Raw genomic sequence first — 23,566 nt, 5'->3', positions numbered from 1 at the left:
TAGGCATGAAATAATAGAAAATGAAGCCACAAGAAAGTTGGAAAAGGGACCAAAGAAAAGATGCATTCATCAGCTTGCTCGCTAGGCGAGGGCTGTGGCGAAGGGCTCGCTAGGCGAGCGCCCAACGAGAACCCAGCGAAAAGCTCCAGTATTTTACAATGGCAAACATCAACAAACTCGCTAGGCGAGCTTCCAGCGAGGTGTGTAGCGAACACGTCCAAACTTGGTGAAAAGCGCAGCCAGCACTCACTCGCTAGGCGAGCCATTAGCGAGCTCCCAGCGAGCATTCCGGTAGCAAAACCTCGCAAGCTCGCTGGAGCGAAGGTTGAAGCGTGGGCTTCGCCTAGCGAAGGTTTTGTTCGCCTAGCGAACATGCCAGTCTGGAAAAGGTTATTTCTCTGGGCGCAGGTGCCTCAGGTGCCTCATTTAGGGGCTCGCTAGGCGAGCCATTCTGCTCGCCTAGCGAGCATGACAGCTCAGTAGCAGCTCTATAAGTAGCAAGGGCTACTTTTTGGAGCCATACTTTTGTACTTTTAAGATATTTTCCAGCATTGCTCTAGGGATCTTTTGTGACCTAGAAATCATTTCTCTTCATCTCTTAACAATCTTTCACAAAAAGAAGGTGGATTCCCATCCAATCTCGATTATTCGAATCGGATGTTGATCAACCTTCTTCTGAAACTTGTTGACCAAGCTACCATGAAAATGAGTAGCTAAGTCCTTCATTTTGTCAAGGTTAGATGTAGATGATCATTAGCTTTGTGTGTAAATGGTATGATCTCAATTTGTAAACTCTTTAATGGTGAGTATATGGTGAAAACTTTGTTCTTATTGAAAACTCTTGGTGTTGGTTTATGATCGAGAGATGTTTACCAACTCTTAACTTAGGTTTTCATCCAATCTTGTTTGTTAGCTAGAGATAGTAATGAATGATTTTGTTCACGATAAGGTTGAACCAAAAAGTTGTCATTTTGATAGATTGTGTTAGAGATAAACAATGGATCAAAATGGGAAAACTCACAATGTGTGTTAGAGATAAACACGTTGGGAGGACTTTGTGAAATAGTTTATCATCTAAAGGAGTTTATAAGTTTTGTTGATCGAACATATACATGCAAAGTGATCGTCGAACCCTAACTTTGGCAATATTTCTCAAATATTAAAACCAAAACTTTTACCGCATTTTATTACACTTTTATGCAAGATACCGTGACAAACACCAAAACCCCATTGTTACCTTAAGCTAAGAATTAAAACAACTGTCGAAAGGCGGTGATATCTCACAATCCCTGTGGAGACGATAACAAAAACCCGACACTTAAAATTACATTCAACATAATGACGCGTGAGCAGTTTCTGCTTAACGCTAGCTGGCCTGTGGACAGGCCTGTGTTTGGAGAGGGGGCGGGTGCTGGTGCTTCTTCTGGTGCTGCTGATGGAGATGATGATGATGATGAGGCTACCGGTTCTGAAGCCGGTAGTGAGGAGGGTTCTGAGTCCTTGGAGGGCTAAGTTATTTTATTTTTCATATTATGTTTTATTTCTATTGTATTTTCAGATTTGTGTATTTTGATTTTGGCTATGTACTTTTGGGGTGTTTTGTCCCCCATGAACAAATTTAAATTTTGAAGTAATGTTATTATTTATGTTTTAAATTTCTTCTGTTTTAATAAATTTTTGGTTGGTTGAGTGTCAAACCTTCTAGATTGGTTGCTCCTCAAAGAAGTATCCAATGAAGGTGCATCCGAGCTTGGATGGCAATGATAAGAATAAACAAGTGAATAATGCTAAGGTACATGGTTACCTCCGGCTAGAATTTTAGAATGCACTAAGAACTTTACTCTTTTTTGTAATTGAGTATTGTCTTTTTGCAACATAATTGAATGAATGTTTCATCTAGGACTTAAAACCACAAATTGTGAGGAAACCTCCATTTTACACTTAAATGCTGGATTCTAATAAGCTTTGTTGATTCATTTGATTCATGCTTTGTCTTTTATTATTGTGAATATGTGGAAGCAATTAGAAATGATCAAGGCACTTGTTTTCTATCGAGCACAACCAGTTCCAAATACAACTTACCTGTGAGCAGAGAGAGTATTCGTTAACCCCTTTGAGCTTAAACAGTTGAATCTTAGCTTGAAATAAAGCGAGATTTCAAAAATCTTTTTCTTGAAACCCGGAAAATTTTGATAATTGTTCTTTTGCCGTAAAAAGTCAAGAGCATTCACTTAGGGTGAGTAAGAAATAAGTTGGGGAGAACAAAAATGAGAATCGGTAAGTGCCACAACTCTTGAAAAACCGAGCAAGCTATATATATATATATAACATAGAAAAGAGAAACATCTGTTTTGTAAATATGATGTGAAAGAAAAAAAAATAGAGAAACTAAAAATGAATGCTTGCTTGGAAGAAAAATAGTGAAAAACAAAAATTGAGTTGTGAAATAAGAGTTGTGAAGGTTTCAAATGAGAAATAAATGGAACGAAGTTGAGATGTGTGAAAAATGTACAGTGAATGTCTCTTTTGCATCGGCAATTTCATTTTCAATGGCCTTAGAAATGACCCTTGTTTGTTAACCTAACCAAGCTTCAACCGAAAAGCCCTTAGTGATCTTCGTGCTTCCACATTACCATTTATAATTGTTAGACATTGTATGAATTGAATTGATTTCTTCATTGTTTGTTAGAGAGTGAGATTATTCTCGCGGTTGCAAACGCGTAATTTCTTCAATCCTTATTCGAAGAGGAGAGATAGGGTGATTCATTCAAGATAATATTGTTGTAGATAGATACATATTTCGCATTGCTACTAAGTCTTAGTTCTTGTGTATTATTTTATTCTAACCGTTGGAAATTTGTATCTGCTGATTCGCTTGTGTTTGAGCCGTTTTATCCGATTTCAGAGAAACCTTTTTCTTAATGCAAATCCTCTTGTCCTTCAAGAGGCATACTTTGCTTGAGGACAAGCAAGAATCTAGTTGGGGAGAGTTGTTAGATACCCAAAAGTGCTTATTTGAGCTATCAAATATGGGTATCTTTCACTCCTTTTCCTTGCTAAAGTGTTCGAAACCACCTTTGTTTTTGATGAATTGCAATACAATGATAAGCGATCTTGGTACCTTTGATTTGTGTGTTATTATGCAGGAATTAGGCATGAAATAATAGAAAATGAAGCCACAAGAAAGTTGGCAAAGGGACCAAAGAAAAGATGCATTCATCAGCTTGCTCGCTAGGTGAGGGTTGTGGCGAAGGGCTCGCTAGGCGAGCGCCCAGCGAGAACCCAGCGAAAAGCTCCAGTATTTTACAGTGGCAAACATCAACAAACTCGCTAGGCGAGCTTCCAGAGAGGTGTGTAGCGAACACGTCCAGACTTGGTGAAAAGCGCAGCCAGCACTCACTCGCTAGGCGAGCCATTAGCGAGCTCCCAGCGAGCATTCAAGTAGCAAAACCTCGCAAGCTCGCTGGAGCGAAGGTTGAAGCGTGGGCTTCGCCTAGCGAAGGTTTTGTTCACCTAGCGAACATGCCAGTCTGGCAAAGGTTATTTCTCTGGGCGCAGGTGCCTCAGGTGCCTCATTTAGGGGCTCGCTAGGCGAGCCATTCTGCTCGCCTAGAGAGCATGACAGCTCAGTAGCAGCTCTATAAGTAGCAAGGGCTACTTTTTGGAGCCATACTTTTGTACTTTTAAGATATTTTCCAGCATTGCTCTAGGGATCTTTTGTGACCTAGAAATCATTTCTCTTCATCTCTTAACAATCTTTCACAAAAAGAAGGTGGATTCCCATCCAATCTCGATTATTCGACTCGGATGTTGATCAACCTTCTTCCGAAACTTGTTGACCAAGCTACCATGAAAATGAGTAGCTAAGTCCTTCATTTTGTCAAGGTTAGATGTAGATGATCATTAGCTTTGTGTGTAAATGGTATGATCTCAATTTGTAAACTCTTTAATGGTGAATATATGGTGAAAACTTTGTTCTTATTGAAAACTCTTGGTGTTGGTTTATGATCGAGAGATGTTTACCAACTCTTAACTTAGGTTTTCATCCAATCTTGTTTGTTAGCTAGAGATAGTAATGAATGATTTTGTTCACGATAAGGTTGAACCAAAAAGTTGTCATTTTGATAGATTGTGTTAGAGATAAACAATGGATCAAAATGGGAAAACTCACAATGTGTGTTAGAGATAAACACGTTGGGAGGACTTTGTGAAATAGTTTATCATCTAAAGGAGTTTATAAGTTTTGTTGATCGAACATATACATGCAAAGTGATCGTCGAACCCTAACTTTGGCAATATTTCTCAAATATTAAAACCAAAACTTTTACCGCATTTTATTACACTTTTATGCAAGATACCGTGACAAACACCAAAACCCCATTGTTACCTTAAGCTAAGAATTAAAACAACTGTCGAAAGGCGGTGATATCTCACAATCCCTGTGGAGACGATAACAAAAACCTGACACTTAAAATTACATTCAACACTAGTCTACTTGCACCTACAATACTTATCTCATTTTATACTCTTTGATTCAGACCACTTCTTTAGAAAACCTACTTTTACTTTGTTCCGTCCACCATCCTTGCCCCTCTTCATATGCAGACATTCACCTTATGTTTTTTCCTCCATTGAAAATGACAAAGGAGTGAAACAATATTTATATTGAGGTGGATATTGTATTTCTTATAGGTAAGAGTAGTTACCCAATGATCATAAGAACTAGATAATTATAAAAAAAACTAAATTTGTTTTGTCTTGTCATCTACTTTAACCCCATGTTTCATTATATTAGTATTAAGGCATTAAAGGTATTGATGTTATGCATATCAGATTCTTCATGCATCTTCAGATTGTATAGTTTCTACTTTGTAAACAATTTGTTCATAAGTACCTTGGGCGTATATTCACTCTCCACTTTATCCATTACCACCTTCAACGATGTTAGGTTCAAAATATGATACATCTCTTTATTTGGTACATTTAGATGAATCATTCATACGAACTTCTTTGGAAACTTATACCAATCAACGTATATCATATCTTATATTTTCTCTTCATGCAGCGCCATCTATAAATCTTGATGAGCCAACAGATTATTCGTATTCCCACTTACAACTTATAACTATTTTCTCTTAAGAATATGAACAAACTCTAATGTCTAATTATTTCCAAGGAGCCTAATTTCTCCACTATAGCACACATCCACTTATCTTTCTTATGGATAGATATAACTTATCAAAAAATGGTTGGGTCTCCTGATCCATTAAGAAGTGCATAAGGTGGCAAGTTTACAAACATATATACCTTTGGTGGCTTAAACCTGAAGGTTCTCTTTGTCACATACAAGAGAATAATCCTACACTACACCTGAATATTTAGGTTCATGATAAAATTTCCTATCAGAGTCTGGTTTGGCTTGTGGTTCAGGCTCTACCTGCACATTACTCACTGGTACTAGATCAATATTCACCTGAATTTTTAAACATGATTTGCTCATCAAAGAAAACGTATTAATTGATAACTATTATTTTAAAAAATGGATCCAATAACTTGAACAAATTCACAACTTAACTAATGAGATCATTTGGTAACATTTGGTAATTATCTAGTGTTTAAATATTAATTCCTCTTGCGTCATTGTCATACTTAACTAATGCAATATCACCTAAAATAATGTTTCCTATTAGTTTGTTGATGTTACTTGAGGTCCTATGTCGTCTCATCACTGTTATGGAGGCCTTGTTGACCTTCATAATGTCTCTCTCTCTCTCTCTCTCTCTCTCTCTCTCTCTCTCTCTATATATATATATATATATATATATATATATATATATATGTGTGTGTGTGTGTGTGTGTGTGTGTGTGTGTGTGTGTGATTGTAACTCTCCTATATTTAAGTCTAGGATATGATACATGATACACATTGACATGTCAATCCTATAAATGTCAACTTCGCTTCATGCATCACCTTCTATAAACACTACTATAAAAAAACGGTTGTGAAAGACATATAATGAAGATTGTATGTCCGTTGTTAGTTAGTGTGTGATTGTAAGTTCTTTATTAGCTTCAAGGAAAATGATAAAAGAGATTATTTAAAGAGAAAACTCGTAAGATGGAGATTAAAGAGATTGTTGCTATTAAGTTAAAGAATGAAAGGGAGAAGCATGATAGGAAGTTGGAGGAGGAGAGGAAGAGGTGGAGGGAGGAGCAGGATAAGAAGTTGGAGAAGGATAGGAAGATGTTTGAGGAGGAGAAGAAGAGGTGAAGGGAGGAGTAGGATAGAAAGTTTGAGGATAAGAGGGAGAGGTTGTTGTAAACGGAGTGGGAGAGTGTTTAGAAGGAGCAAGAGGAGCGATAGAGGATGATTGAGGAGAAGGTGTCGGGGAAGTGTACCCACGATGTGCTTGAGGTATAAGTTACATGTTGTTGTTATTATTGTTTGCGTATTTTAATTTTGGGTTATATTTATGTTGATTTTATGATTCATAAATTGAATTTCGAGAGAATGAAGTTTAGAAACTTACAGGTGGTACAGGCGCGAAAGAAAATTTTTCTGCCAACCAGGGCAGTATTGAACCCACACCGTCAAAAGTAGATAACATTGAGAGATTAGGAATGATCATTGATAGTATTCCAGACCCATGCTTGGGTATTAGATTAAGTCATGATCCAACTCAGTTATTCATACTTTCTAGGATTTATGTCCATGAATTTTTTTCGAGAAATGTGTACCTAGACAATTCCATATTACAAATTTGGTCCTCGTAAGTATAGTTTTTATGTTGATCTATATATATTTTCATATGTTTTTCTACTTTAACATAAAGATTTTCTCTTGCAGGCACATCCATGAGTTATGTGTTGAAAGGAAACTTCAAAGCAAGTATTGCATCTTAGATCCGGCGCACATTGGTCTTACTCGCAGTTCAACAAGAAACAATATCCTTCTTTACTTAAAAGATAAGTTGAAAGGGAACATCAAAGATTGTTATTTGGCCCCATTTTACCGCAAGTAAGTATATATTAATTTATATTTTCATTTATAAATAATTTTTATACATATTAATTATTCTAAATATTTATGCAATGATCATTAGCAACTAATTGTTATATGTCCGAAGAAAAATACTATAATTGTGTTTTACTCATTGCACTCTGATCTGCCAGAAGAACTGGTTAACGCTTTGAATGGGTAAGTGGTATTATTTTTAACTTTAGAGTTGAATAATTTTAATTAATGTTTAATTTTAACCGACATGTGTAGAGCGATGTAGGAGTATAATGCACTCAAACATAATATACTTGGTAAAAAGCCGGTCTATGTTTCCCCAAAAGTAAGTATATTACTTGTGCTTTTTGACATTATATTATCTGTGTGTATTAGTTTAATATAAATTATGAAAATTATTTGTAGTTGCAAAAACAACCCGACAACCATTCATGTGGATACTATGTTATGAGATATATGTTATATATTGTCTCCACAGGCATTATAAATGGATGGATGAAGCATAAGATATTAACTTAATTTACATCTTCTTAAGTTCATATTGTTGTTATCTTATCATAATTTAATTTTGATTCTAATTATAAGAGTTTAACAACAAACACCATATTTAAAAGAAGATATGAATGACATTCGATCACATTGGACCAGATTCTTTTTTATCTTGTTATGATTCTCTAAAAAAATAGTTTTTTCTTGGTTGTAAATGTGTAAATTTCCTTAATTTGTTTTGTGCAAATATGTAAATATGTGTATTCTATCTTGATGATCAGAAAAATATAAATTTCTAACCTTGGTTTAAATTATGTGATATATTCCAATTCTTTCGCATATTTTGTAGTTTATGTGTAAAAAAATTATACAGGCAGATGAACTAAGATTTAAAACAATGTAAATATGGTATTCATTGGTTAGAAGATTTATAATGATATGATACATGTAAGTGAAAATGATGCAGGCAAAATTGTATACGCCAATGAAAATGGTACAGGCAGTGAAAATGATACAGACAAAAAAATAAGATTTTATCCCTCGGTTATTACTTAAAATTGAGGTAAATGAACACCTTATTCCCTCGGTCTTTAAATACAAGAAGGAGGTATATGACGCGCGCAACAAAATTTAGAAACTAAAAAAGATGCGGTTATGGGGATCGAACCCATGACCTTTTAATTTCTAACCTCGGTTTTAGAAACATCAAGGTGACGACAAGTGATTGCTTTAAATATCGTCCTTCCTTACCTCTCAACTGTAACTGAGCTTAAATGCATTTCACAACCGATGTTAGATGTGTTATTTGTAGTAGTGTTAAAACCACAGTCTATTTCCCATTGTGGTAAACTCAAAAGCGTGTTACCTATAACCATGGTTTTATTAATCAACCATATTGAAATATTTATAGGTCTTGGATTCGATACCTAACAACGCCATTTTTGACATTTATTATTCTAGATTGCGCTCTACCTATAACAATGGTTGTTTAAACAACATTTTTGAATTATATATATATATATATATATATATATATATATATATATATATATATATTCTGATTTTACAGAATTCTCAATTTTTTAACCTGAATTTTTCTGAATCGTATCAGACAAGAAATAACAACACACCCATTTGTGAATCGTATCAGACCAAAAATTTTATTACATCAAAATCAAAATTACATTGAGAACCAAAAATTGTACATCAAAACCAAAATGAAGCAAAACAACCTACAATTTACACATCATTACATCAAATAATAGTATCTTGGTGTCTTGACTTTAAACACCTATAATTTCAAATGATAATATTTGTTAGTAAATACCTTAAATTTATAAGTTACAATAAATTATGAATAAAGAATAAAAGAAATACTTATTTGTTAATTTTACCATATGCCTTTTTCTTGATCGTTACGAATAGCATGCACATCATCTCTATCAACTTCTTCATATGATGTAGGGATTTGTGTTGTGTAAGAAGGAGTAAAAGGAATATCAAAATTTAAACTATGATTTTCATCAATAGGAGGAATGTATTTTCCTTGGAGAATAATAACCATCTCCTTGATAAGTCTGAATGGTTTGTCACAAAAAAAACTTGTTTTGCTTGAGTAGTCGTGATGAATGGTCTGGTCAAATAAGTTATCTTCCCAAGGTCAACCCATGTGAATCCTAACTCATCAATTTGTTGCTGTAAGCCCTAGAGGCCAATACTTTTTGGTACTTGTATCGAATTATTTATTAATAATAAAAGGCATTTTCTTTATTATGGTTGATTAATAAAGTCCCTGGAATAGATAGTCCGTTTAATGTATTAAGTGTGACTTAATCATGAGAACACATTAAACATAAGGACACTATTCTTAAAGTATCCGTAGTCGAGCTTTAGTGTGAAGTGGGATAACATTAAAGCATTAAGACTATTATGTTTGTAGACTGATGATCACATCTCATGGATCATGGATAAAGAGTTATCAAGTCTTAAACATAGGTATGAATATTAGGAGTAATATTTATACCGGATTGACCCGCTATGAGAATACTATATAGAAAGTTATGCAAAGTGTCATAAGTTATTCTCATGGTGATAATTGTAACACCCTTCTAAAATACCCCAAATATTTAATTAAAATTAATAAACATATAACAATCAGAGTAATTATGCCCTTTAAGGGTGTCACACACAATATTCCACAATATTCAACAATATGACGGTCATGCTCTTTTATTTATTCAAAACATAAACATTTGCATAAAACGCAGCAGATAGAGATCTCCTCAATCATGTAAAACATGTAACGTTCACATGTAAATTATTCAACAACATAAAACATCCCATCCCGATGTTACATCTATCAGAGCACGACCCACTAAGGAGACTACACTAGACTCCAAGCATTCACTTCTACTCAACTCATTTCTCGTTACCTGAAAAATAGTTGTAAGGGTGAGTTCCTCAATCAATATAATAAGCATTATGAAATATCATGTAATGCTAAGTAAATAACACATTAATCACCCTAATCACAACATACAATCAGTAACAGCACATCAGCTCAACATCATACTCACACCAACATAAATCACAAGTATAATCTCAAATCATACTCCATAACATCACAAACACACGTATAATATTGGAATACATCCATTCATATTATACGCCATACATACATTATGCAATGAGACTCCACACATGCGGTACCGACTATTCTTGAACATATAGTTCAAGCTCACCGATCCCTCCAGATACGGCTACTAAGCTCACCAGTCCCACTCATTTGAGACCTAGTGACTCACTCACTAATTCCTCACCATGGGAATTAGCTACAGCCCCGAAGGCTAGACTATGCACACTAATCATCTAGCATGCAAACATCAACAACAAACCCACAATGATTCACTCACTAATTCCTCACCATGGGAATTAGCTACAGCCCAAAGGCTATGCTATGCACGCTAATCATCTAGCAATGCAGCATCAACAACAATTCACAAGGGACACATGCTCACACTCTAAGCCATACAACAGTCCATTCACAAATACATGCATAATATACACATTCACAACATTATGCATATCATCATACATCTCAAATAATTGAGCACAGTATTAGCACACTCTACTAATACCTATACTGCTCAAAACAGCGGGAATTAATCCTCGTTACATCATAGGCCAACATAGGCCAACCCTCAAATAGGCACACAACATTTAAAACACAATTTTTCCACTCTGCAACAGCGTTAACCGGTTAACGCCCTGGGTTAACCGGTTAACGCAGGCAAAAACACATTTTCTGGCAAAACGCAACAGTGTTAACCGGTTAACGCCCTGGGTTAACCGGTTAACGCAGGCAAAACAGTACATTTTCACAATTCAAAACAGTGTTAACCGGTTAACACCCTGGGTTAACCGGTTAACGCAGACAAAACAGCAGTTCCTGCGCTAACACAAGGCAGAATGCAGAATTCTCCGCATTTTCCGCCGTTGGAGGACTTCCGGACCTCCGATTCTGATTCCGTAAAAAGCTATACGTTCGGAATTTCACAACTAACCCAAACACAGATTCAATTACAGTCTAAATACAATTTATCCAACTCAATTCTTCAGCATCAACAATCCCAATTAGGGTCAAATTAACGGCTTATCACTACCCATCACATATTATCCCATAATACCCATTAATCGACGATAAACCCCCCTTACCTGATTAATCCGGCAATTCTCAAGCTCCAAGCTCTTCTCTTCTTCAACCTTCTTCCTCTTGCCCTTTTCCTCTTTCACGATCGCTTTCTGCTTTTCACGTAAAACCTTATTTTCCAAAATGAACTCTTTTCTCTTATTTCCAACTTATATATTTTCCAAATAATAATAATAATAATCCAATAATAATAATAATAAAATTTCCAATTATTTAATTAAATTAATAAATAAATTATTAACTCAATTTAAATAATTATTTTATTATTATCGGGGTGTTACAACTCTCCCCCACTAAAAGAGTTTTCGTCCTCGAAAACATACCTCAAGCGAACAACTCTGGGTAAGACTCCTTCATCTTACTCTCCAGTTCCCAAGTCACATTGCCACCTGCTGGTCCTCCCCAAGCTACCTTCACCAAGGCAATCTCTTTACCCCGCAACTGCTTCAACTCTCGATCCTCAATCCTCATAGGTGATGTTTCAACAGTCAGGTTATCTCTCACCTGTACATCATCTACTTGGACTATATGCGACGGATCATGAATGTACCTCCTCAACTGAGACACATGAAAAACCTCATGCAAATTCGCAAGCGACGGCGGTAAAGCGATACGATAGGCTACCTCTCATATCCTCTCCAAAATCTGACAAGGACCAATAAATCGAGGTGTCAACTTCTTTGACTTCAAAGCTCGACCAACACCAGTTATCGGAGTAACACGAAGAAACACATGATCTCCCTCTTGGAACTCAAGTGACTTCCTCCTCTTATCATGATAACTCTTCTGACGACTCTGAGCAATTCTCATCTTCTCCTGAATCATCTTAATCTTTTCTGTAGTCTGTTGAATAATCTCCGGTCCAACCACAGCACTCTCACCGGACTCATACCAACATAACGGTGTCCGACATCTCCTACCATACAAAGCCTCAAACGGTGCCATACCAATGCTCGAATGAAAACTATTGTTGTAGGTAAACTCAATCAAAGGTAAATAACAATCCCAAGCGCCTCCTTTTTCCAAAACACAAGCCCTCAAAAGGTCCTCTAGTGACTGAATCGTCCTCTCAGTCTGACCATCAGTCTGCGGATGATATGCAGAACTCAATCTCAGCTTAGTTCCCAAAGCCCTCTGCAAACCTTCCCAGAACTTCGATGTAAATCTAGGATCTCTGTCCGAAACAATACTCGACGGAATACCATGCAAACTTACAACCTTCTCAATATACAACTCAGCTAATCTCTCTAACGGATAATCCATTCTGATCGGAATGAAATGAGCCGACTTTGTCAATCTGTCTACAATCACCCAAACAGCTTCAAAATTCTTACTTGTCCTCGGCAAACCAGAAACAAAATCCATACTGATACTATCCCACTTCCACTCTGGAATAGCCAACGGTTGCATTAGCCCAGACGGCTTCTGATGCTCAATCTTTGACTTCTGACAAGTCAAGCAGGAATACACAAAACTCGCAATTTCTTTCTTCATTCCCGGCCACCAAAATAACTTTTTCAAATCATGATACATCTTCGTAGCTCCAGGATGAATACTCAAGCCACTACGATGTCCTTCCTCAAGAATACTCTTCTTAAGCTCAGTAACATCCGGAATACACACCCGACTACCAAATTTCAAAATACCATTCTCATCAACTCTGAATTCACCACCTTGGCTTGATTCACTAAAGTCAACTTATCAACCAAAAGCATATCGGATTTCTGGCCCTCTCTAATCTCATCCAAAATACCACTCGTTAACTTCAACATTCCCAATTTAACACTATTGTGAGTACTCTCACACACCAAACTCAAATCTCTAAACTGCTCAATTAACTCCAATTCCCTAACCATTAACATAGACATATGCAATGATTTCCGACTCAACGCATCAGCCACTACGTTTGCTTTACCCGGATGGTAATTCAAACCAAAGTCATAATCCTTCAGAAATTCTAACCATCTCCTCTGTCTCATATTCAGTTCTTTCTGATCAAACAAATACTTCAAACTTTTATGGTCGCTGAAAACCTCAAATCTTGACCCATACAAGTAATGTCTCCACAACTTCAGAACAAACACCACAGCTGCCAACTCTAAATCGTGTGTCGGATAGTTCCTCTCATGAACCCTCAGCTGTCTCGAAGCATAGGCTATAACCTGCTTATTCTGCATCAATACACCACCCAAACCCAACAATGAAGCATAACAGTAAACCTCAAATGATTCCGACGAACTCGGTAATATCAGAATAGGAGCAGTAGTCAACCTTCTCTTTAACTCTTGGAAACCTTCTTCACATTTTGAGTCCCAAACAAATGCTTGCCCCTTTCTCGTCAACATCGTCAACGGTAACGCCAACTTAGAAAATCCCTCAATGAACTTCCTATAATAACCTGCAAGTCCAAGAAAACTCCTTATCTCAGAAACTGACTTCGGAGCTTCCCACTTAGATACCGCTTCTATCTTAGAAGGATCAACAGCAACACCACCTCTTGAAATCACATGACCAAGAAAACTAACCTCTCCTAACCAAAATTCACATTTAGAGAGTTTAGCAAATAACTTCTTTTCTCGTAGAACTTCTAAAACCACTCTCAAATGCTCAGCATGCTCTTCTTCAGATTTCGAATACACCAAAATGTCATCAATAAACACCACAACAAACTTATCCAGGTACGGATGGAAAATCCTATTCATATACTCCATAAATACTCCAGGCGCATTAGTCACACCAAAAGGCATTACAGAATACTCATAATGTCCATACCTTGTTCTGAAAGCAGTCTTCTGAATATCCTCAATTTTCACACGTATTTGATGATACCCAGATCTCAAATCTATCTTGCTGAACACACTCGCACCAACCAACTGATCCATCAAATCATCAATCCTCGGCAAAGGATACCGATTCTTGATCGTCACTTTATTCAGTTGCCTGTAGTCCACACACAACCTCATAGTACCTTCTTTCTTCTTAACCAATAACACTGGTGCACCCCACGGTGACACACTCGGACGAATAAATTTCTTATCCAACAGATCTTCCAACTGACTCTTCAATTCAGTTAACTCAACAGCAGACATACGGTACGGAGCCATCGATATCGGTCTAGTACCAGGTACCAAATCAATCGAGAACTCAACTTCACGCTCTGGCGGCAATTCATTCACTTCTTCCGGAAACACATCAGGAAAATCACACACCACCGCTAGATCGCAAATCACCAGTTTATCTTTAGCTTCCAAGGTCGCTAACAGCATAAACAACTCTGCCCCATCTGCTACTTCCTCATTCACCTGCCTCGCTGATAGAAACAAATCCTTTCCTTCCTCAATCTCAGGAAAAATCACAGTCTTATCAAAACAGTTGATAGAAACTCGGTTAAACACCAACCAGTTCATTCCCAAGATAACATCAATCTGCACTAGTGGAAGACACACAAGGTCTATCCCAAAGTCTCTACCAAAAATACTCAAAGGACAATTCAAACAAACTGAAGTAGTAATCACTGAACCCTTCGCAGGAGTATCAATCACCATACTTCCAAGCATCTCAGATATCTCTAACTTAAGTTTCACAGCACAATCCAAAGATATAAAAGAATGAGTAGCACCGGTGTCAATAATAGCTACAAGAGGAAAACCATTAATATAACACGTACCTCGGATCAAACGATCATCTGCAGAAGTCTCAGAACCCGATAAAGCAAAGACCTTGCCTCCTGACTGATTCTCTTTCTTCGGCTTAGGACACTGTGGACTGATATGACCCAACTCTCCACAGTTGAAACAAGTTACAGTCTTCAACCGACACTCTGCAGCCAAATGACCACCTTTGCCACACTTGAAACACTTCATCTCAGCACTGGTACACTCATGGACACGATGTCCAGCCCGACCACATCTATAACACTTAGCAGGAGCACTAGAGTCTCCCCCACTAGGCCTCTTCATCCCACTCTGCTTCTGGAAACCCTTGCCAGCTGCATACGGTTTTCCACGATCATTCTGATTCTTGCCTTTCCTATCAACTCTCTGTTGATAGCTCTCTGCTCTGGCTTTGGAATCCTGTTCAAAAATCCTGCAACAGTCAACCAAGTCAGAAAACACTCTGATCCGTTGATATCCAATAGCCTGTTTGATCTCGGGACGCAACCCGTTCTCAAACTTCACACATTTCGAAAATTCTCCAGCAGCCTCATTATAGGGAGTATAATACTTCGACAGTTCTGTGAACTTAGCAGCATACTCCGTAACAGACTTGTTACCCTGCTTCAATTCCAAAAACTTTATCTCTTTCTTTCCTCTGACATCCTCTGGAAAATACTTCCTCAGGAATCTCTCTCTGAACACAGCCCAAGTGATCTCAGCATTCCCAGCAGATTCCAACTCAGTGCGGGTAGCAACCCACCAATCATCAGCTTCCTCTGACAGCATATGCGTACCGAACCTGACCTTCTGGTTATCGGCACACTCAGTCACTCGGAAGATTCTCTCTATCTCCTTCAACCACTTCTGAGCACCATCTGGATCGTATGCCCCCTTGAACATTGGAGGATTGTTCTTCTGGAACTCACTCAGTTGACGAGCAGCTCCCATTCCCATAACATTCTGATTTCCTCCAAGTACTCCAGCTAGCATACCCAGAGCCTCAGCAATCGCAGCATCATCTCTACCTCTTCCAGCCATCTCTATTCTGAAACCCAAACAAACTAAAACAATAAGTACTGATAGGGTTACACAACACCTATCCCGTACAGGGGAAACAGAATAATTACGACTCGACTCGACCGATTATGCTCTGATACCACTAATGTAACACCCTTCTAAAATACCCCAAATATTTAATTAAAATTAATAAACATATAACAATCAGAGTAATTATGCCCTTTAAGGGTGTCACACACAATATTCCACAATATTCAACAATATGACGGTCATGCTCTTTTATTTATTCAAAACATAAACATTTGCATAAAACGCAGCAGATAGAGATCTCCTCAATCATGTAAAACATGTAACGTTCACATGTAAATTATTCAACAACATAAAACATCCCATCCCGATGTTACATCTATCAGAGCACGACCCACTAAGGAGACTACACTAGACTCCAAGCATTCACTTCTACTCAACTCATTTCTCGTTACCTGAAAAATAGTTGTAAGGGTGAGTTCCTCAATCAATATAATAAGCATTATGAAATATCATGTAATGCTAAGTAAATAACACATTAATCACCCTAATCACAACATACAATCAGTAACAGCACATCAGCTCAACATCATACTCACACCAACATAAATCACAAGTATAATCTCAAATCATACTCCATAACATCACAAACACACGTATAATATTGGAATACATCCATTCATATTATACGCCATACATACATTATGCAATGAGACTCCACACATGCGGTACCGACTATTCTTGAACATATAGTTCAAGCTCACCGATCCCTCCAGATACGGCTACTAAGCTCACCAGTCCCACTCATTTGAGACCTAGTGACTCACTCACTAATTCCTCACCATGGGAATTAGCTACAGCCCCGAAGGCTAGACTATGCACACTAATCATCTAGCATGCAAACATCAACAACAAACCCACAATGATTCACTCACTAATTCCTCACCATGGGAATTAGCTACAGCCCAAAGGCTATGCTATGCACGCTAATCATCTAGCAATGCAGCATCAACAACAATTCACAAGGGACACATGCTCACACTCTAAGCCATACAACAGTCCATTCACAAATACATGCATAATATACACATTCACAACATTATGCATATCATCATACATCTCAAATAATTGAGCACAGTATTAGCACACTCTACTAATACCTATACTGCTCAAAACAGCGGGAATTAATCCTCGTTACATCATAGGCCAACATAGGCCAACCCTCAAATAGGCACACAACATTTAAAACACAATTTTTCCACTCTGCAACAGCGTTAACCGGTTAAAGCCCTGGGTTAACCGGTTAACGCAGGCAAAAACACATTTTCTGGCAAAACGCAACAGTGTTAACCGGTTAACGCCCTGGGTTAACCGGTTAACGCAGGCAAAACAGTACATTTTCACAATTCAAAACAGTGTTAACCGGTTAACACCCTGGGTTAACCGGTTAACGCAGACAAAACAGCAGTTCCTGCGCTAACACAAGGCAGAATGCAGAATTCTCCGCATTTTCCGCCGTTGGAGGACTTCCGGACCTCCGATTCCGATTCCGTAAAAAGCTATACGTTCGGAATTTCACAACTAACCCAAACACAGATTCAATTACAGTCTAAATACAATTTATCCAACTCAATTCTTCAGCATCAACAATCCCAATTAGGGTCAAATTAACGGCTTATCACTACCCATCACATATTATCCCATAATACCCATTAATCGACGATAAACCCCCCTTACCTGATTAATCCGGCAATTCTCAAGCTCCAAGCTCTTCTCTTCTTCAACCTTCTTCCTCTTGCCCTTTTCCTCTTTCACGATCGCTTTCTGCTTTTCACGTAAAACCTTATTTTCCAAAATGAACTCTTTTCTCTTATTTCCAACTTATATATTTTCCAAATAATAATAATAATAATCCAATAATAATAATAATAAAATTTCCAATTATTTAATTAAATTAATAAATAAATTATTAACTCAATTTAAATAATTATTTTATTATTATCGGGGTGTTACAATAATAGTGTATACCACTCGTCGACCTGAAACCACTATGGATCCTAGATGTAGAGTCGAGTGTTTTATTGCTGATCCAACGTTGTCCGTAACTGGATAACCATAAAGACAGTTGATGGGTACTCCACAAAGCATCCTGAGGGACATGAGTGACCTAGATGGAATTTTCCCATCCTGCATAACAGGATAAATGTCTATGGGCCCAATATTGAACTGGACAAGGATGACACGGTCTATGCCTTGTGTTCAATATAGACATAAGGGCAAAAGGGTAATTATACACATAAGTATTATCACAGAAGGTTTTGTCAGATCACATGACATTTTTGTGTCTTGGGTAGCAGTGATGTGTTGCTAGATACCGCTCACTGTTTATTATGTTAAATGCGTGATTTAATATAATTGCCAACGTCACGAAAACCTACAGGGTCACACACAAAGGACGGATTGATGAGAGATAGAGTAACTAAGGGATACCGTAAGGTACGGTGCCCTTAAGTGAATTATAGAACATCGTAAGGTACGGTGTACTTGAGTAGAATACGAAATATGGTAAGGTACCATGGGCTTAAGTGATTTTGGGCATATTATAAGATATGGGCCAAAATACACTTAAGTGGGCTTTTTTAGCTTGAAGCCCACACAAGTGGTTCTATAAATAGAACCCTTGTGCATAAGCATTCATAGCGGTTGCATTATTTTCGTTTTCTCTCTCTCTCTCACTCAAAGCCTTCATCAGCTAGCACTGAGATTGAAGGAATCCGTTCGTGTGGCCTGAGTAGAGACGTTGTCATCGTTCAACGTTCGTGATCGCTTTGTGGATCTGCATCAAAGGTTTTGATCGTCACAAGAGATCTGCACCAAAGGTTTCAATCGTCACAAGAGGTAAATATTCTATCACTGATCATGACCATTCGTAAGGATCTCTAAAGGAGAAAATTTTAATTTCCGCTGCGTTTTGGATCGCAATTCTCCTTCAGTGGTATCAGAGCCACTTACGAAACCATGAATCAGATAGCTATTTAATTTCTGTATTAATATGATTAAAAGACAGAATGAATCAACTAATTAAACGGGTAATTAAATTTGGCATCATGAGTGTACGAGTTGGATGATTGATGTTGACTATGCTTCGGTACCGACATTAGTATGGTGAAGCAGCGATACATCGATCGTCCATATGTTACGCAATTGAGACCGATCAACTTATATATGATATAAGTAATCCTAATGCAAAGTACGGTATATATGATATATTGTTTCTGTTTCGTTCATTCAAACACTAAATGGTTGTTTTTCTTTGAACGATCAATGGTCATTTGCTTCGGAATCCGACATTAGTATGGTGAAGCAATGACCTGTTGATCAATCATACTGAATCAACAATCAAGGTGTGTTTGACGGTCTGAAATTGGCGCATTAGGGTTGGTGACGGCGCAAGGGTTGTGCCGTCAAGGAGTTGTGAATTTAGGGCTTTTTGGAACAGGTCTGTAGACTGTTTCAAAGTTCTGTTATTTTGGCCGCGTGACGTTCGTCACGAGCTTGTGACGAGCGTAACAAGCTGGACGTGACGGTCGTCACATGCTTTGTGACGGTCGTCACACTCACAGATCCAAAATTATAGGCATTTCTGTTTCTGGCCGCGTGACGGTCGTAACATGCCTGTGACGGTCGTCACACGCCTGTGACGGTCGTCACACTCACAGGGTCAGAATTCTCGGGGTTTCTGTTTTGTGAGTACGCAAGGGTTGTGTTGATGCAAAACAATGTCCATTTCAAATGAATTGTTCATTAAAATTTTTGGACAGGGCAGCGGACCCCCGGCTAACTCTGCGTAGTGTGATCGGTCGCCGAAATTTAATTTGGTTTTAATTAATTAAAGGAATTAAAAATTAATAATAATAATAATAATGTGTTTATTATTATTGCCTTATGGTGATCAGTTATGGCCTTAGTCTTTCTTTATTTTATTTTGGGTTTTAAATACGACCTGCGTGTCGTGCCTCTCCTTTTAATCTCTTGATGTAACTTCTTTTCTCATCTCAATCCCTCGTATGTAAAACGAGTTTCTTCTGTAATGTAATGAAGAAAGAAAAGAAGACAATGTTATGAAGAAAGAGAGGAATTCAATATCAAAGGAGGACAACCTTGAAGATCTTGCTTGGAGAATCTTAGAGAAGAATTCAATATCAAAGGAGGACAACCTTGAAGATCTTGCTTGGAGAAGCTTAGATCTTTATTAGGTTAACTTAGGTTCTCTCATTGGCTTGGGAGAACAATTGTGCTAGGGCCATAACTGTTTTATTATGTATGTTGATGCATGTGTATGTATGTTGATGCATGTGAATATATGTTGATGCATGTGAGAGACGATTTATATGATAATTAAGTCGGTGAGATCAGAACAATTGCAATTCCCTCAAACTAAAATATTAAGTTTATGCTTTCCAAGTCTTAGCACTCATCAAGACTAGTATCGGATAATGTAGGTTTCGCCTACGCGAGGTGCATGTTCTATATTAGTAAGGTGCGATGGGATAATTGTAATATCCAACTGCTAAGACAATGGGTAAAACTTAACTAAACAAATTATAATAATATTATATATGTTTGCTTTCCAAGTTTTAGCACTCATCAAGACTGGTATCGAATAATGTAGGTTTCGCCTACGCAAGGTGCATGTTCTATATTAGTAAGGTGCGATGGGATAATTGTAATATCCAAATGCTAAGACAATGGGTCAAACTTAATTATAATAATATCATATATGTTTAGAAGCAAGAGTTGGGAATGATCCATATGATGGATTGGAATAAGGAGTTATTCACCCAACTGAAATTTTCGAGAGTTGTATGATATACAATTGGAAGGAGTTCCTACCTAAATAACCTAGTTTTGTGTAATCCGCCTACGCGGACTTAGAACGAAGTGAAATATGGATCTCGACCCACTAGAAAATCTTCCAACGGGATTTTCCGAATCAAATGATGAGGGTCATTTGTTTTGAGTAAAATAGTGGGAGCATATTTAATTAAAGGCCTAATTAAATATGTCAATGATACTTATATTTTCATTAATTCTTATGTAGATTACCATGACAACAAACACCTCTAACAACATCTTGCGATCAATCCTTGACAAGGAAAAATTGTCTGGGACAAATTTCCTGGATTGGCACCGAAACCTAAGGATTGTCCTCAAACATGATAAAAAGCTGTATGTCTTGGAGACTCCTGTTCCTGAAGAGGAACCTCCTAGTTATGCACCTAAGGCAGAAAGAGATGCTTATAAGAAGCATGTCGATGATTGTAGGTGTTTAATTGGCTGCATTATATGGTAAAACACTAATGTCTTGACTGATGTCATGACATGCATATGTGACTACTTTGTAGTTACTGCAGGACTAGCTAACACAGGACTTATTGAATGTCAAACTGGACGTTGTGACATTCATACCTGTCAACAGATACTAAGGAATAGAACATCAGGAGTTCTGTGAGAACTTAGTATTCACTTGCAGTCTGGTTATCAAGGAAGAACCAGACCTGGCATAAGGCCTACTGACTGAATGTCAAACTGGATGTTGTGACATTCATCATTGACAGCAGCTACTGAAGATTGGGCAGAGTGGTGTTCTGCTATACTTCAGCATTTTACTTAGTTTGTTACTCAAGAGAATAACAGAACTAACTTAAGGCCAACTGTGTAAATGTTAAGTTGGACACTTTGACATTTACTAATGTAAGCTGGTACTGTAGTATGGTCATTTTGATCATGTACAGGTCAGCAGATTTGTACAGTCTGTTTTCTGGAAAAACAGACTCAGCATATGGACCTTGATGTCAAGCTGAATGTCGTGACATTCATTCCTGACAGCATATGCTAACTTGTAGGTTGTTCAGTTTTCTGTTACAGCTTTCTCAGGCTATTCTTTAGGAAGTCAACAGCTTAGAGAAAATCCAGGAAATCAACAACCAAGCTACATTCAATGAACCTAACAAATAGCCTATTTGTTAGCAACCTAAATATTGAATTTGTGGGAACTTATGTGACCTAAAATTCAGGAAAATACAGGTGCAAAAGCCCAGGTGCTGCAATATAAAAAGGAAGGCATTCCTCCATTCAGTTTCAGGGATTTTGAGGCGTGAAGATTTAGTGTGTCCATCATACTTCACTGCTGTATTTTTGTGAGTCTAGAATTAGACGTATCTTGTAAGCCAAGTCATTATCAAGTAGATGATTGCTTTGGCATAGGGTATTCATTGAGTTGTAAGTGTTGTGTCACTCGAAGCTTTTAAGCGTGAGTGCTGTGTATCTTGGTTTAAGCTGTGAAGCATAACCAAGAGTTGTTTTTGAAGTGTGACTTCAAAGTGTTTTTAATATCACTGAGGTGATTGAGGGGGAGTGAGTAGGAACTCTGATCTTAGGTTAAGATTGAAATTGCATTGAGTAGGGATTAAGTGATAAGTTGTAAACGGGTGAGTTTAGCTTTGAATTGATACTACTAATAGTGGATTTCCTCCCTGGCTTGGTAGCCCCCAGATGTAGGTCATGTTGGACTGAACTGGGTGAACAATTACTTGTGTTATTTACTGCACTTACTGTTAAGTTCTGCATAATCCCTGTCTGTGCAGAATTGGATGTCATAATAACCAGTGTGACATCCAAAGTCTGATAACTAGAATTTCAATTGGCATCAGAGCAGGCACCCTGCCTGTGAAGTTCTGGGTGAGATCTAGGGAAGTTACTTTCTAGTACCATGGACAAGGATTTAGGACACTCAAATAGACCACCCATGTTGGATGGCTCTAATTATGATGACTGGAAGCCTCGTATGATAGCCTTCTTAAGGTCTCTAGACAGCAAAGTCTGGAGAGCTGTCAACAAAGGATGGGAACATCCAATGAGGACAGGTGAAGATGGAGTCAGTGTGCAGATTCCTGAAGAAGAGTGGGACAAGGAGCAAGAGGCACTAGCTCTTGGAAATTCCAAGGCCTTGAATGCTTTGTTCAATGGAATCAGCAAGAACATCTTCAGACTAGTTCACCACTGTGAGCTAGCTAAGGAAGTTTGGGATACCCTCAAGGTAACTCATGAAGGTACTTCCAAGGTGAAGATGTCCAAACTTCAGATGCTGACAACCAAGTTTGAAAATCTGAAGATGAAGGAGGAAGAGACTATTCATGACTTTCACATGAATATTCTTGAAATTGCAAACACCTCTGGTGGACTAGGTGAGAAAATGACTGAAGAGAAACTTGTAAGAAAGATTCTCAGGTCCTTGCCTAAGAGGTTTGCCATGAAGGTCACTGCCATAGAGGAGGCTCAGGACATCAGCAATATGAAGGTAGATGAGCTCATTGGTTCACTCCAAACCTTTGAAATGGGCTTAGGTGAGTATGCTGAGAAGAAGAAAAGCATAGCCTTTATAGGAGAAGGATATACTGGAGGTGATGAAAGTATATCAGAAACCTTAGCCATGCTTGGGAGACAGTTCAACAAGCTCATAAAGAAATTTGATCAACAGGGTAGATCTAATGTCAAGAACATCCCGTCTGACATAAAGAAAAGATCAACCCATGAAGAAAAGGCCAACCAAGGCAAGGAAATCCAGTGCCATGGATGTGAAGGATATGATCA

This window comes from Lathyrus oleraceus, chromosome 7 (genome assembly GCF_024323335.1).
Source record: "Lathyrus oleraceus cultivar Zhongwan6 chromosome 7, CAAS_Psat_ZW6_1.0, whole genome shotgun sequence".
Lineage (NCBI taxonomy): Eukaryota > Viridiplantae > Streptophyta > Magnoliopsida > Fabales > Fabaceae > Lathyrus > Lathyrus oleraceus.
The sequence above is the reverse complement of the archived record's forward strand: the minus strand, read 5'-3'. Positions refer to the sequence as shown.